General features: G+C 36.3%; 1 long non-coding RNA gene across 1 annotated transcript in view; it reads right to left on the bottom strand.

The window, feature by feature from the left end:
- Nucleotides 1–11,742, bottom strand: part of LOC143691989 (uncharacterized) — a 38,448-nt gene extending 26,706 nt beyond the window's left edge. Inside the window, exons 1-2 of the long non-coding RNA XR_013179829.1 lie at nucleotides 11,621–11,742; nucleotides 4,189–4,304 (exon numbers count right to left, since the gene is read on the bottom strand). This is a non-coding gene — a long non-coding RNA (uncharacterized LOC143691989). The remainder of the gene's footprint in view (nucleotides 1–4,188; nucleotides 4,305–11,620) is intronic.
- Between the last annotated feature and the right edge of the window lie 5,281 nt (nucleotides 11,743–17,023).

The following is a 17,023-nucleotide window of genomic DNA, read 5'->3' as shown; positions in this document are numbered from 1 at the left end:
TGTTAAGAGATATCACAATTGAGAACCAGGCAGATAAAGACAGGATTGTCCTGCTCTGCTCTGACCTGGTACACCCTCACCTTGAGTTCTGGGGGCAATTTTGGGTGCTACAATATAAAAAAGATGCAAAACCATTAAAGAGTGTCCAAAAGAGGGACACAAATGTGGTGAAGCTCCATGAGGGGAAGCTGTGTGAGGAATGGATGAGGGCACTGGGTCTGTCCAGCTGGAGAAGAGGAGGTTGAGGGGAGACCCCAGGGCAGTCACAGCTCCCTGTGAGGGAAGAGGAGGGCAGGATCTGATCCCTGCTCTGTGACAGGGACAGGACCCCAGGGAATGGCCTGAAGCTGTGTCAGGGGACCCAATACTGTTGTTAGATTGGAATATTTGTAAAAGGTTCTTCCTCCAGCTGTTGGTTGGGCACTGGAACAGGCTTCCCAGGCCCTGGTCACAGCACTAAGCCTGATGGAGTTCCAGGAGTGTTGGGACAATGCTCTCAGGAATGTGCTGGGGTTTTTGAAGTGCTTTGTGCAGGGCCAGGAGTTGGACTTAATGATCCTGATGAGTCCATTCCAACTTGGCATATTTTATGGTTCTGCGAAAGGACTTATCACTATCTATACTTCTGAGGACTGATTCAGTCTCAAAAAAGACTCAAAAAAAATGGTTTTCATGAGGAACACAGATAGTGGTGTGGAGAATGCTTTCCTGGCCTGGGCTCAGTGGCTGATACAAGCATGCAGAGGGAGAAAAGGGTTTTGAGAGATAAGCATGGAAATAGCTGAGAATGATTTCCTAATTGTGGTGTGTTCAGGTACAGAAAAATAAAGAAACAGTGATAAGAGCTGTTGGCATTCCTCTAAATGACGTTAGCCAGTCTGGATGCATAATAAAGAGTTCAGAGAAATTAGGAGACCCGAACAAAAAACTGGCCCATATGTTTGTCTTTATCTTGTTCCTCCAAAGGGCAAGTATCCCCCGCTCAGAGTGCAGCATAAATAGTGACAGAAAATGGGCACACAGCATGCAAGCTTGTTTAACAAGTAGTACAGCTTCTTTCCAGTTTTGTTATCATGGGAAAATATTGTTGTGTAATCAGGAAAAGAAATTAACAAAGTTCCATCACACTTTACCTTTGTTTGGAAACACAGATCCTCCAAGAACAATGTCTTTTATTTCACATTAAGGGAAACATTCTTTTCTTGCTGTTTGAACCAGATCTGAATATTAATAGCATAATATTGGCTTGATAGTTTCTCAGCATCTTCTATTTGATGCTCTGCTAAAAGACATAAAGCTATAATAACAGAAGACAAATCTCCCTCATGTACCAGTGTCTGAAATCAAAGGGTTGTCTGCTGTGTGGCTCTGCTCTTTGCACTGCTGCTTCTGTTTTCAAGGCATTTCCAAGGCTAAGAATCTTTTCTCTCCCTCTAGAAATTAATGCTGGTAGGGATGTGCTGGTACAGTTTTGTACAGAGACAGAAAGTGACTTAATGAATAATATAAGTGCACTATGCAGAAAGACTGAATTCCTGCTGTGGCAAGTTCAGCAAGACTCCTGCTGGCTTTGCTGGCAGGAGACCCCACTTCAGCAGAGAGTTTATTATGTCCTTACCAGATGCATCAATTTCCTAAGGACTGGGAGGTTCTGCTTTTGGAGTTGGCCATGTTTCTTTCACATGGACTTCTTAGTGAATGGATAATAATATTTATATTTGAAATTTCAGTCAGAAAAATGTCTTAACACTTTTCTTTGTTGTCCTTCCTCCTTAGTGATGAAGTAAATCAATTATTTCAGTTTTCTGAAGGATGGGTGTGGACAATTCTGGACGAACACCTTTTTCTCTCTCTTTAAAACCACATAGGCTTATAAGTTTTCTCTCCCATCTGAACACTTTGGCAGCAGCAAAACCTTCAATTGGAACATGTTATGACTCCAAATCAGACTAAAACTTAAGGATTCCAATTAAATGGCCTGGTGGTCAAAAGGAATGATCTCCTAGAAAAACTTAACTCTACCATCTTAGCATGTATTAAGAAACTGCATGTTAGGCTCTAGTTTCAGAAAATCTTACTTAAGAGGATTAACTAGAAAAGGAAGGTTAAATCTGCTTCAATTTCTGGCAACAAGTGTGATGAATTCATTAGTAGAGAAAATGCGGTAACTGAGCTCTGCAGAAAAGCTATTTTTCCAGACCTCTTAGTAAGGGGGAAAAAAAAGAAGATTCTGTAGACGCCTGATTTTTTTGTTTGGAAAAACTGATATGAAGCATTTTTCTTTTTCAGATTAGTTAATATATGATAAATAGTGTTGTTTTACAAAAATATCTGTAAGCTCTTGGTTCAGGCTAGCTCTTAAAATAACAATAATAAAACCAAAACCCAATATATTATTTGTCATTATTCTGGCTTTTCTTATTGAAACCCTGGTTCTAAGATCTGTGATATCAAACAGCTTAGGCTTTCTAGAGGATTTTATTTAAAGTAAATATTCTTTCTGTGGTGCATATTTTCATATTTACAACTCACTCCTGTCTAGAACAAAAATAAAAAAGGGTCTGTGCAAATAGTTGAAGATCTGAGTGGAGTTAATCAGTCATCTGTTGCAGAAAATATTTTTTTCTCTCTTAATACACTAGATAAAATTTCCGTTTTTAATTTATTTTTCCTCCTTGGTATCATAACACAAATTTTAAAAAATTAATATAGTCTCTCATTGGATTGTCTTGCTGTACAGATGAGATGATTGTGGAGAACACTAACTCAGGTAACAGTATCTAAATATAAAAGGGGAAAGTTTTGATGAGTTTCAGAAATCTTAGAAATCTTTGCATTGAAGTTTAGTGATCTGTGCCGTAGCTCTCTAAAGTAGAATGTTTTTTTTCTTCAGAGTTTAGAGTCCAACCTGCACAGGCAGTGCTGCCCTGTGCTTGATTCTGGTACTGTCTTTGCTCACTATTAGTGTACATATCTGTTGTGCAATAGAGATAATATTTATGAATTGAAAAACAGAGCCAAATATTCCTGTTCCTATGCCACATGGACAGTAAACTACACAGCTCAAGCTGGTTGGAAGCCTCTGCAAAAGTTTTCAGTCAAATATTAAAGTAAGTATTTCCAGGTGTGTTGGGTGTATTGGGGAAATACTTTTGTTGGAAAAAGGGTCATATTTTGGTTTTCCTTCCTATGCTTGTCATTTCCTTTAAATTTGAAGCAAGGGAAAAGAAAACAAGAAATTAAGATACATAGAAGAAAAAATGCTATTTTGATTTTAGAAAAAAGGGTAAAATCCACCAAAAGTGTAAAAATACTCATCAAAAAAATCCATAAAAATATTTAATGTAAAATGTTCACCAGTTGCAACACTGCAGTAAAGATGTGTTTCTATATCAATTCCAACTGAAATGTGCATGGTGATGTTATGTCCCATGTTTTCTCCTGGACAGACAGTTAGTGTGTATAACTTCTGGAATAATCACCAATAATAAATAATAAATAATCACCAATAATAAACCAAATCTCTTAGATTCTTAAACAAATCATCACTTAAAACTCCTATTTCAATGTTCTGCATATTTTCTGTCTGAAACTCAGCTGAGCACTGTCTGTTCCAGCTGCAGAAGACAAAAGCTCCAGTTGCTTGAAGATCCAGAAGGAAACTGATGCCTTGTGAAGGCTGACCTAGAACAGAGGCTAGATGGAGTTAAAGAATAAAGTAGGGATATATTAGGAGGCCTCAATGGAGCCACCTTGGGCAGCACAAGAGCCCAGCCAGGGCTGCCCCCAAGATGGACCCAAAATGGTCACAAAATGGATGACTGGTCACAAGATCTCTCATTTTTATCAGTTTTGATTCATTTGCATATTGAAGGTAATTGTCCAATTATGGCTTTAGATTATGAAATCCCATCCTTCTTATTTTTCTCTCTTCATTCTGCTGTTATTTATGCTCTTGGGCCTGAGATTTGGATCATTTGTCCTTGGTCCCCAGCTAGAGAAGGAATTGTTTTGTCTACCTGCTCTCTGAAGAGAGCTCACCATCCCCTAATACGAAACTCAGAAATACACACTAAAGCAGCACAGAATCTGAAAAATATAAAAGGTAAAATCTGAGGCATCAAAAGTGCTATTCCAACAAACATTCTATTGTAAATCATTACAGAAACAAGTTTTTCTGTCTTGTACCTCTTTAATTTTCAGTCTTCAATTTTCAATTCTCTACAGTTACAGGATTGTTTTCAGGCTTGCCCGATGGTTCCTTGGGACTAGACCATCTTTGCTCCAGAGTTGTGTGGTCTGGGCTAAAGACAGGTATGAAATATTATTAGCACAATTTATGGTAAATATCTACTTAGTTCTTTCCAGGATAATTCATAATACATGGGACTTCATACTTTATATTATGTTTTAATTTGTATGTCTCAGGCTGTTCTAGTTTAGTACAATATTCATCAGCAAGAGAGACTGCTTGCTCTGTGAAACACAGCCCTTTGTGATATTAAGGGTTTGTGCAAAGTTTCTTACAGTGATATGAATATTTCAAGTGCCTTGGTGTGCTTTAGGTGAGTTTTCTACTCTTGAAATATTGCAGAATTTGCTCATTAGGAGGGACTGCGTCTTACACAAGGACGAGGCAGCCTGGGCATGACTGATGAAATTTTGCTAACAGATACTCACTTATCTTTAAGAAAAGAAATGAGCAACAAACACAGCCCTTCCTAAGCTTTTACATTTGTGCTTTTGCCTTTGTATTGTAGTGGAGTTTCTCTAGAACCCAAAGTCTCAGACTGCCTTCCTGGGAGAAAGAAAACCCAGATACCCTTGAAAGATCATAAGTGCAGTAGGTGAATATATCACTTTCACCATCCAGAAATCTGTAATAATAATGCATATTAGACTCTGAAGACAACTGGTGTCACAGATTTTCTCACTGAAAAAATTGAATGTACACTAACTTCTCTTGTTGTTATCCTCTCAGGCTGTTTTTCATACCCTTAAACTTAATTTCAATTATAATCAGGCACATATATATATACACATTCTATGCTTCCCTCTTTGCATCTCTAGAACTTTCTACAATTATTTTTCCTTCTTTTTTTTTAAATGAAGAATTTTTATTTATTTTTCAGTCTGGATTCCAACTGCTTACCAATTTATGTTTAATAGACTAGCAAGTTTTTTTCCTTAGTGGCATAAGTAGTTCTTTTCCAGGAGGAAAAGAATGAAGAATATTGCATTAATTAAGGAAGCAAATGTATAATAATAGCACCAGATAGGTAGGAATAAATGCAATATATGTTCATAATTTATGAGAATTGTTGAAGAGATAATGATACAATATTGCATGTTCTATGTCATTATTTTCCATAAAGACACAGAAAATAAAGCCAATTGATTTTAATTCTAATTCTTTTTACTGAATCGAGTCTGTTACTCATTCCATAAAGCATAAAAGAACACTATAGTACAGAGCAAGGAATTAGACAATATTTCAAAGGCACCTTTAAGTGAATAAACAGCCACAGGCAGGAGAATGGATGGTACCATCAAAGGCAGAGCAAAAGCTGTTCTTGAACCTTTTTCAGGCTGAGAGCAACAAAATAATGGCCCAGGATTTATTTTTAATAAAACCCAGACTTTTTCTAAGAATACCAAAAATAAGTAAGTATATAAATAACTGTGTATGAATTCATGAACACAGGTTGCAAGGGGATACGAGAAAACATCAGAGACAGCACAGAAGAAAATGGGGAGGAGGAGGACGTAGAAATTCTAATTGTACATACAATAGCCTCTATGTTCTCAGGAAACCTTGCTAAGTAGTTCAAACAAATGAATTACAGGCAGGTATAAATAGTGGCATTTCAGTAGAGACCTGCTTTGTACCAGAATTCCTCTGCTTTTGATTCTAGAGACTGAGCTTAAATCTCTCTCTACTGCACAGGGGAAAAGATCTTTCTACTCGGCAGGCTCGTGCAGAAAGGAGCACACAACCTTTGGGGCAGTGCACTGAGGCACCTGTGTACAATAATCTGGAAGTACAGATAGGGAGGAATGGTCCATTTCTTGGTTGTTCTGGTTTGTGCAGGTAAGGCCAGAATATTAATAAGCCCACAGACTTCTGCCTATATTAGTGCAGTGATCTGGAAATCCCTGATGTCTCTATCACCTCCTGAGCCTTTGCATCACTACAGAGGACTTCAACTCACCGTGGATAATTCAGTGTTTCCCGGAAAAATGTGTCAAAATTAACTGCATCTCAAAAGACTGTTCTCATCTTCACATGAGATTATATTCTCAGATGTTTTGGAAAAACAAAACAAAAAACTAAAATAAAAGCTAAGATGGCATTACCCACGTCATGTTTCAAAAGTATTATTCACCTTGCTGCAGAAATGAAATGTTTCCAGCAGTTTCCTACACATGATCTTGAAAATGTGCATGGGGAAGTTGTGAGTAACAGAGAAGAGAAACAAAGGCTGGATCTACTCACAGAACAGCAAAAGATAGAAAATAATAGAGGAAAACAATTCCACAAGAATCAAGAAATTAATATCTTGCCACTGATGGCAGAAGACTGGACATAGTGACAGAAAACAGTCCTTGCCATCATGTTGCTATGATTAATAGCTCAATTTCTGCAGCTTTTTTCTGCAGAAAAAAAAAGGTGATTACACTTTTTTTCATGTTTTTCTGCTTTTTCACTTTTTAAAAATATATATTTGTTGGTTAATTAATCAAAATAAATCATTACAACTTATCAAAGACTTTCCTCCAGCATTTTCTCAATTCTGAAAGTGTCAGATTCCTATTGCATTAACATATTGAAATAGGAAAGAAAAAATAATCTGGTCAAACTTTATCCCTTTTTCTTCTAAATTTTGATTGTTAAAGTGGGCTAAAGCAGAATTAGTGTCAGTTCTGGGACTCTGCCAAACACTGAGATTTATGAAGCTGTGCTACTTTTTCTTTAGGGAAATAGCACACTTCTCAGACCAAGGAAAGATGAATTACAGAAAACAATATAGTGAGAATTCATCATGGAGATGAACGTTACATAAAATCATAGGACTGGTCTTCCTTTTCTTCCAAAATAAAGTTAGGGGACAAAATGGAGGAATATATTCTGGAGGAAAAAAAAAGTCAAATAAAAAAAAAAAAAAGTGGTTTTAGCTCTCCAGTTTTAATTTTCTGGTTTTCAGACAAAAAATATATAAACAGACAGGCAGATAGATTGAGTACAAGAGAGAAAATACAGACTACTTAGATGAAATGCATTGATAGACTTCCTTACTTCTCTCAGTCTCTAGCTGGGCTATTCAGAAGTTACTGGCATAAGTTAGGAACTTAGTTCTCATCAGTAGTCATGGCAAAACTCTCAAGAAGTTCCAGCAGATTTATGATGATGCACTAACTTTTCAGATTTTTTTGGTTTTAAAAGTTCCATCTGACCTAGGTGTTTCTGTTATCCTTTTTTTTTGTTTTGTTTTCCCTGCTTGCTCCACATATGCAGTTATTATTTTTTTTTCTGAAGCTTTTTGTCCTGAGCTGAGGTATTCTTTAAAAAAACACTTTGGCAGACTCTGATCCCAATACTCAGAAGCACTGAAGTATGTCCTGACATAACTGGGCCATTCCTCTAGTTAAGACATGACATTTACCAGATATATGTCTAAATGGTTCATTAGCAATTAACTAGAGAAATCTTAGATTTTTGAATGAACTGTGCTATATTTTTTTTCTTTCTTATCAAATATCTTGCTTCCTAGATTTCAAATAAAATTGAATTACATTTTCCTTATATGTTACTCTCAGTTCTCCTTTCTATCTCTTCTGTTTTTCATTATTTAATTTCTGTAGCTGTGTTGTACACAAGAGCTTCTAAAAAAATAAATTATATTGTTCTGGAGTAAATCAGTGGACTCAGTGGAGTCTTTCTGTCAATGCCAAACACTATATACAATCCTGATAACTTGGAAAGTATCTTAATCCCAGTCTGCGTATTCCCCCCAAAGAAGGAATATTTTTTTTCCAGAAGAGCACCTTGTGCATGTACTTACTAAGTGACTGTGTTATAAAAGTTTGAAAATGGTGTACTGTGCTTCATGCTGAGCTGTATTCATTCACATATGTCTGCCTTATCATTGCTTGTGCCCATAAAGCCCTGGTTTATGTTATTTAAACCTTGCAAAGATTTTCCTTTCTAATGGATAAACCTCAATATTATTCAGGGAGCACACAAACATGGATCACTTTTCTAATTTAAGTGTGAGATTTTCTCAACAGCCATACATTAGTCAGTGGCAGGTAAATTAGTCTTTTGAGATGGTTTTGCACCATTATTCCATTTTTTTAAGCGGAGATCTTAGCTTATACCTCTCACCTATTCAAGTTAAAGTCCCAAAAATACCTGATTCCAGTTCATTAGTAACAGGCATTTTGGAAACATAAAACCAGTAAGGATATTTATTTATTTTCCCCCCTGGGAATCTGGACAATTAGTTTGGTTGTGCATTTGTTTCAGTTTAAGTTTTTTTTTTTTTTCTTTATTTATTCTTATTTGCAGGCAAAAATCTGAAAAAAAGTCCTTCTTGAAAAAAAGATGCTTTTATTTACATTTCCAAATAATGTTAATAAAGCTCATGAATTTATCCATTTCAATACTGCATTTAGCTGATCAAAACTTTCTCACTGACTAGTATAAAGCTCAAGACCTGCAGGACAAAGCATCTAGGATTTGTGATTTGCATAAAATAAGCAACTATTTGAATTCATAGCACTGGGTTCAGTGTTCACTGGGGTCAATGGAAAGCTTCTCACAGATTGAAAAGGCCTGGACTGGTTCCATATTGAATCACAACCATGTGTCGATTTTATTCTATTTCAAAATCAAATCTCAAATCTCTGGTACCCTCTTCACTGTTACTGTGGTCATCTTAACCCATGAATGCTCTCCTTCATGTTGAGGGTGGTGTCAGGGTGACAGTGGGCCCAGAATGATGAAAAATCTGCAGAAACAGTGGTGGTAACAGGAATAAATATTAAATGTGTACTAGATATATATAAATTTTCTATTCAATTTTTCTTATGGACAGTGGCTATGGTAACCCTGAACACAGGAACTGCAGTGAAACATCTGAGGAGAGGCAAGTTGAAAGCAGACTCTACTCAGCAGCACTCAGGCCATTTTTTTTCTGAGAGAATGTTTCTGTGTCTCGACCAGCAGAAATTGCCCTCTAATTTAGGCATGCAACATGGGGGGGAATGTGTCTCTGCCACAGTGCCAGCCTATTAGCATGGATCCTTCTCTCATGCTGCTGCTGATACCTGTGGGACACTCCTCAAAAGGGTTTGCCAGGTCATTTCCCCTTCCTTCTTCAAAGTTTTCCCGTTTCCATACAGAAGTTTTCCTATTTCTTTTTGACAGTATCTTGTTCTGTTCAGATCGTTTCTGCTCATTTCTGCACTCTTGTTTCTGATATATTACCTCCAGCTTCTGCTTTCCTGCTGTGATTCCTGTTGCACATATTTAAGCCCCAAAGGCAATACTCAGATAAAATTATCATTGTCAGGGCACTAACTTCCATTCCCATCTCCACTCATTATTTACATTCTTTGTGTTGCAAATTACACATCAGCAAAGGAAGTCTAGTTTAATTTACCTACCTTAGAGTTATTCTCTGAGGTGTAATATGTTAATAAAGAGAAGCAAGTAATTAACAACTAATAAATTACATGACTAATAAATTCTGGTGTGCTTTTTTTCTCTTGTGGAATACCTACATAAATTCTAATACTTCTTATGCTGGCTTCAGCTGGGATAGAGTTAATTTTCTTCCCAACTCAGCTGGTACAATGCTGTGTTTTGGATTCAGTATGAGAAAAATGTTGATAACACAGTGATATTTTTAGTTGTCTCTAAGTAAAGTATGTAAGTTAAGACCTTTTCTACTTCTCACCCTACTCCACCAGGGAGAGATCTGAGAATGTGCCAGAAATTGGGATGGGACAGCTGGGATAGCTGACCCCAGCTGACCACAGGGATATTCCTCACTCTACAGTGTCATGTTCACCATATACAGCTAAGAGAAAAAGGAATGAGGGGGCACTTGGATGATGGTTTTTGTTTTTCAGAGTAACCATTGGATGTTATGGAGGCCTGCGTTCCTGGGGATGCCTGAAGACCTTGCCTGCCTGTGGGATGGGTGAGTGAATTCCTGGTTTTGCTTTGTTTGTGCTTGTGGCTTTTGCTTTGCCCACTGAACTTCCTTTATCTCAAGCCACAAATTTTCTCAATTTTACCCTTCTGGTTTTCTCTGGCACTCACGAGATGAAGTGTACAAGGAGGGGCCATGTGGGCCCAGCCTGCCAGCTGGGGTTAAAACACTTCTACTCACAGTGTATATTCTGCACCCTTTTAAAAGTCTTTTTAGATAGTATAAGACCAGCAGCAGGTTTAGTTTGCACTAGAAAAACGTTCTTTACTGTGCAGGCACTGGAATATATGAGGCACTGCCTCATCCCTGGATGTGTTCAAGGCCAGGCTGGATGGGGTTCTTGAGCAACTTGTTTTAGTTGAAGTTGTCCCATCCCATGGCAGAGGGGTTGGAACAAGAAAATCTTCAAGGTCCCTTCCAACCCAAACCATTCTGTGATTCTGTGATTCATTGGTTCATCTCACTGAGTTTTAGACACCAGGAAGTGAAGTATATAGAACAATCCATTCTGTCAAATTGTAGATCTTTGTAGGAGGTCTTAACTCAGACTTGGATAACCAGTTTAGATCAGGTGTCAGCTGATGGGCAAGGTTGTGTAAAATATATCATCTAACCAGTGTGGACCAAATGTATTCTGTCCTGTTAGTTATTACTTGACATCCAGCCACCATATTTCTGCTTTGTTCTTCAAATTCTTCCTCTGCCACATCTGTTTTTTGACTGGATGAAAATGACCAGTGCTTTCTTTATTTTCTTCTACATTTTTTTCCCCTTTGAAGTGGAGGATTCTGGGTGGGATGTTGCAAATTAACACAGACATGCACATTTATTTATGGATACCTGGTTCGCATGTGCATTAGCTGTTAGGCAACATCACCAGTAGCTTCCATGACCTGAAAGCCCAAAGATCACTTGAGACATTTCTATTAATCTCTTATGGGCCTATTAAAAATAACTATTTTTATTCATTACCTAGTTCAGGCAATCCTGGGATTTATTTAGATTTTCTCTTGCATTTCTTAACCAATTTAGATTACTTTTAATTAGGATTTTTCTCTCTTCAATACCCCAGCAACATAGCTGGAGAAATAGAATATGGAAATATCCATAAATTCATAACAGTTAAGAGTGTCTGCTAAATATTCATGGACCATTGTATGAAAAAGCCTTCTATATTCACATTTAGTATATTTCAGTTTATAAAATCAATTTATGTAATAGTTGATTGAATCTTTTTTTATTTTCCTCTGTAGGTGACTCGAAGTTCAAACTAGGCAAGAGAACTAGTTCCAGTAGGTGAAGGAGAAAAAAAAATTACAGGTCAACATTATAAAATCAGAATAATTAGTGTCAGACAACTACCTCTAGAGTATAAAAATCATGGTGTTATAGGTACTTACCTTTGTATGCTGACTTACAGCAAATTTTGGGTAAAGACATGTTGCTTTATTAGAAGCAGCTCTTAGATCAGTTGTTATTTCACTGTTTGTTATTTCACTATGAGCCTGGTGGTAGTTTATTCTGTAACAGAGATGGGAATGAGGAGGTAAAACACTTTTTCTTTTACATGGAAAATTCCCCGGCTTTTTCAAAAGCAGTTTGGAAAAAAACAAAACAAACACTTCCAAAAAAACCCCACAAGCCCAAAGTGTTCCTTAGAATGGAAACTAGGGCATATTGCTCTGAGAATGCAGGACACATCACTGGATTCTTTATATATACCTTTGGAATTAATTACAATTACCACTGTGTGCATAATGTACCATACACTAAGAATTCACAGCAAACTTATCTACTTGTGAAGATGACGTTGTAAAAAGGTCATGGGAGCTAAAAAAGTGTTTGGAAGAGTCAAACAAGGTACTATGTGCAAAAGTGGACTTTATATCCATTCCTCATCTGATACAGAACTTGAAAAATTAGGGTTTTTGTTGTTTTTTTGTTGTTTTGTTTTGTTTTTTTTTAATTCTGTTCCCATTTCATTGTGTGTAATTTGAGTTTTTTTAAGTGTAGCCAGGCACAGTAGCTCCAAAAATAGTACAGTCTGGTCTTAATTGTGTTTGCATCTTAGATTAGGGCTTGATCTCATGCTTGATGTAGTTCTTTATTTGCCTTCACTGGACATTGGATCTGGCCATGGGGACTCCATTTACCCATGTCCCTCTATGTGTTCCCAAACATATATTAATGACAAGCTTCATTAACCCTTTTGATTCTATTTACATGTCAGTAGTTAAATACAAATGTAGTAAATTTAGGATTTCAACAACAAATTTCTTCAAATTCATTAGGATATTTTAATATTTTCATCTAGAAGATGACTGTGTTGTGGCTTTCATATATTCAAATTGCTTTTTACCAGCACATCAACCCCGGTACCTCAGATCTCCTTTCACTGCAGAGCAGGAATATACAATACATTTTGGAGAAACTAATTGCACTCTTCATAGCAAACAGTCAAGATAGGTTTAATTGAACCCAATTCATCAGCTATTTGCATTTCCCAATAAATGCCTTCACTTTTTTTTCTCTAGAGAGGTTCAAGATCTCTCCTTGCCAGGTGCCATGTTATTTTCTGTTGTACAGAAGGCTCCATGCAAGACCTAAGTGTGCTGAGCATGGATATTGACAATCTGCTGGTGTAATTGCTCTGTGTCCAAAAGAGAAACCGGCGTTCAACTTCTCATTTCTGCCAAACATGTAATGAGCTTGTTTTCTTACAGAAAGCATTAACCCAAATATTCTTTGCTGTTGAACTGGTCTCAACACTCCAGTCTTGATGCCCTTGTGAAAGATATTTTATTCAGGACTTTAAGACAGCCATTTGATAAAACTATATCTTCCGTTAGCTGAACTCTTCCAAACTGTACAATACCAAGTTGCTGCCTACAGCATTCAGAAAATAATATACGGAGTTAAGCAACAAGGGTGAAACACACCTCCTTGTGTCTGGAGACTGTTTCAGGAAGTGAAAATGAGAGTTGCAAAAAAAGAACTCAAATGAAAGTTGAGCTACAGAGAAAACTGGTGTGTTTAGGGCATTTTTTTTTTGTAGTAGATAATACAGCATCTAAAAATTCCTACAAGCTTTTGCAGTACATCCTCCTGCTGAAGCTCCATGGATGGTGATGGTCCACGAAAATCTCTGATCAAGGAAGCTTGAAAGAGAAGAAACATAAAACAGATGATTTGTGGGTAAATGTGTTAGTCGCCTGGAAGTTAATCTAGTGATTACGTGAATTAGATTGATGAAGATTGATCTTCTTCTATGGTAACGATCAACATAGTAAAAAAAAAAAAAAAAAAAAAAGTGAAGGTCAAAAAATGTAATTCCCAGAGAAACTAAAAAAATCCTGTAAATTCTAATTCTGACCCAATAGTAGCATCACCATAAGTCAGTGGTGCAACAAGTTTCAGATATCACCTTTTCCACTGAGCAGGAATAACAATCTCACTTTCCCTACACAGATATTAGTTGTTGAACAAATCTGAAAGATGGAAATATAGAATAAACCCTGTTTAATGTGGAGACACAGCACCAATTAGTACACCATCATGCTTTCACATACTCTTCCAGACTCAACATGTTTCCTGTGTTTCTGAGTTTGGGTATGCTTGGTTATCTAGTTCAAAATTCACACTTCTTATCATTTTTTTTTCCTTTACAGTAATATTTTATACTGATTTATCATGCTAAGTGGAAACAAATTGGGAATACTGTTCTTATTTCTTTAGAAATATTCATCTGTGGGGAAGCATCTTACTTGGATTCACTCAATAGTCTAGATATGCTCAGTACTTGGTATTGAACAATTAATAAATTCACTGTTTCAATATTTGTGTTTTTAAATGGGTGGAGGAATATTTGCTTAGCTCTCAGAGATGTTCAGAAGATGAGGGTCAGCTCATTAGCCTCAGATTTTGGAAAAAACATTCTTTTATCCAGTTTTTCCTGTAAGTCTGGCTGTGCAAATCCATAATATCCAATCCTGTGCCTTGTTGTAATATTTAGTATTTCTAAAAGATCTGTCTTGCCACACTAAAAGACTATATGAAGAAAAGACTCTTGTCTTAGGTAATTAGTCCAAGAGACTGTAGATAAACTAGTTGCAGAAGTAATGCTAATATGTTTTATCCCTTTGGGTGAAACTCTCCCAGCTACATATTGCCTATGAGACACGTAAGTCCCTCTGAAATCCTATTTTGAGGGCTTGAGTGGGATTTAGGAGGTGCAAAACTCTTGCTTTGAATTCTTACACATAAAGTAATTTTATTCTTAATTTATATTTAGGGCTTTCAAACCTGAATAGTCGTATAAGAAATATAAATCTTTAGTATTTGAAAATGTGTATTCACAATTTGCACAATTAGATGCATATAGTAATTTCAAAATTATATGGATGAATTCTCATATTTTCAGGTATCTATTTTTTGAAAACAGCTCATAATTCTTTTTGTATTTTCCCCATTTCTCCCTACTCTCCCCTTTCTTTTTTTCCTCAATTTTTGCTTCAATATGCATATTTAAACATGCAGTACTTCTGCCTGATCTTTGAAAAGAAACTGGGTTTCTGACAGGATTATTTTCGTTCACTTTCTGTGTTTTATTATTTCCCCATTTTTTTGTGTCTTTTTTTCTGACTGCCTTTTTGTTTTGTTTTGTCTTTTTCTATCCTCAGCACTGTGATTTGAATAACAACTGGTGTAGAAAGAAGAAGTTCTGCAATGCTTTTCATAAATGAAATTATCAAGTTTCTACAATTTAAAGGTTCTATTTGTAATTCTAAAAACCTTTTCCATTCCCTTTGCTTAGCTTGGGGCATGAATATAAGGGGGAGCTATTTGCTTTGCTTCCTGTTAATGGATAAGAGATAACTAAATGCTGAATTTACAAAATACTTGCCTGTTGTGAGTTTTATGCATAAGTACCATATTAATATTATCTCCAGATCTTAACTGAATAATATCTGTAAATTCAGTTCACCATGTATTGGAAAAAAAATCTACATTGTTTAACTCTACAGGAGTTTTAAATGTTGTCCACAAGTATTCAACATTAAAGCCTTCTCTGAGAATTTGAATTGCAAATTCTGAATTTTCCATCCAATGTTCTAGTCTACCACACAGTCAGAAACAAGCTTGGAATAGAAAAACAAAAGGAACTTTCAAATATAACTAGAGTGAAATATTCTGCAATGGCATTGGGTTAAACAGAATCTAGCAATTTTAAGGTGCAAATGATCTAGGTCAGGGAATGTTAAGTTATTAGAGCCCAGGGCTTGTGTGTATTCTGATGCTAAAATTATAGTACTTTGTGGAATTAGAAAAATCACCTTGTCTGTCTGTAGCTAATTTTGTATTTCCAGAGGAATATGTCTAAATGACATTTTCAGACATGACCAATAATATCAACACTTACAGCAGCAATTAAATTACCTAAATAAGGATAGTAATGTCTTTTATATAGTATAGTTGATTGCCAAATACACAAAAGTGTTGAAATGTAGTTCTTGTCCCTCAGATGAGTCAGTTAAAAAAACTAACATGGGCCTCACGTGCCTAACATTTGTGTGTAGCTCATCCATGGATGTCTATCATTAAACAATGACTTTTAACTGCCTAAAACCAGGTGAAAAACCTTCCTGTCTGGATGTTTTCAAAACTCTACTTCCATTTTCCCTTGAAGAGTTTGCTTAGGCATTTTTTAAAACTTTTTTTCTGTCTGAAATTTTATTGTAAGTTGAGCACCAAAGTTTGGAATTCCTGAAGGATGTTTTTGCTCTGCCAAGGTGGTTACATAGCTATTTGAAAAGGCAGATATTATTAATGCATCTGAAGGTGTGGGAAGAGTGAGTTCTGCTGTTTTAGGTATCTTTTGTACTAGAAAACAATGGTTTGGTAGCAGTTATCTCTCTTTTCACATGTCCAAAGGAAAACTGACATATCCCTTGTGTAAAAGGCTTCTTCAGTATTTCACCTTTTTGCCTTAAAACTGTGCAAATGGGGAGAGGAAAGGAAGGGATATCCCTTATTTTCTTTAGTAGGAAAACCTGAAACCTTAATGCTGTTATGATTCTATAACTTGTCTTTGGTTGCCTTGAATCTTCGTAAATATTTGGGTCCCACCTCTTCAATTTCTGCTGTGGATTGCAACACCTTGAATGAAACCCTTTCTTTTGCAAATCTCTCTCCAAAGTGTGTTGCCATCTCAGATATCTGCCACTAGAAATCCTTTCCCTCTGCCTGACTACTTCCATGAGCCACAAGAAAGGCTGAGCATAAAATTGTTCTCATATATTACAGCCCAGTAATGCCATTGCCATCTCACCAATACTGTGTTCTCTTAAAACTAGTTGTAGCATCTTTATTTATGCTGACACTCACACATTCTGTCTTCAAGCCAGTATAGAAGTCCACCTTGGCAATTCAGTTCTCTTTTTCTTCTGGTTTTTTTTTTCCTTTTTCCTTACATTCCATTTAGGTTTGACTGACTTATTCGGCTCCAGTGTTTTAGCTTGTTTCACTGTGCTCTTTCTTTCAGTACATTGGTGTTAAAATTATGTTCTCCTCTTCTCACCTCTCCTTTTCTCTTCCCAGTTCTATATTGTTATAATATGACAATCAAATAATACATTTGAACACACTTTAGTCTGGCATAAATAATATAACTTGTGTCTACCGTCTATATCACCAAAGCAAGTAATTCCATTAGTGACAAGGAACATTTAAGTGAGGTTATATAATTTTATTTTTCTTTTAGCTTTCTTAATTGTATTTTTTAATGTGTTTTACATTAAGGGCAT

This window comes from Agelaius phoeniceus, chromosome Z, assembly GCF_051311805.1.
Source record: "Agelaius phoeniceus isolate bAgePho1 chromosome Z, bAgePho1.hap1, whole genome shotgun sequence".
Classification (NCBI taxonomy): Eukaryota; Metazoa; Chordata; class Aves; order Passeriformes; family Icteridae; genus Agelaius; species Agelaius phoeniceus.
Note: the sequence above shows the minus strand (reverse complement) of the source record. Positions and strands in the feature narration are given on the sequence as shown.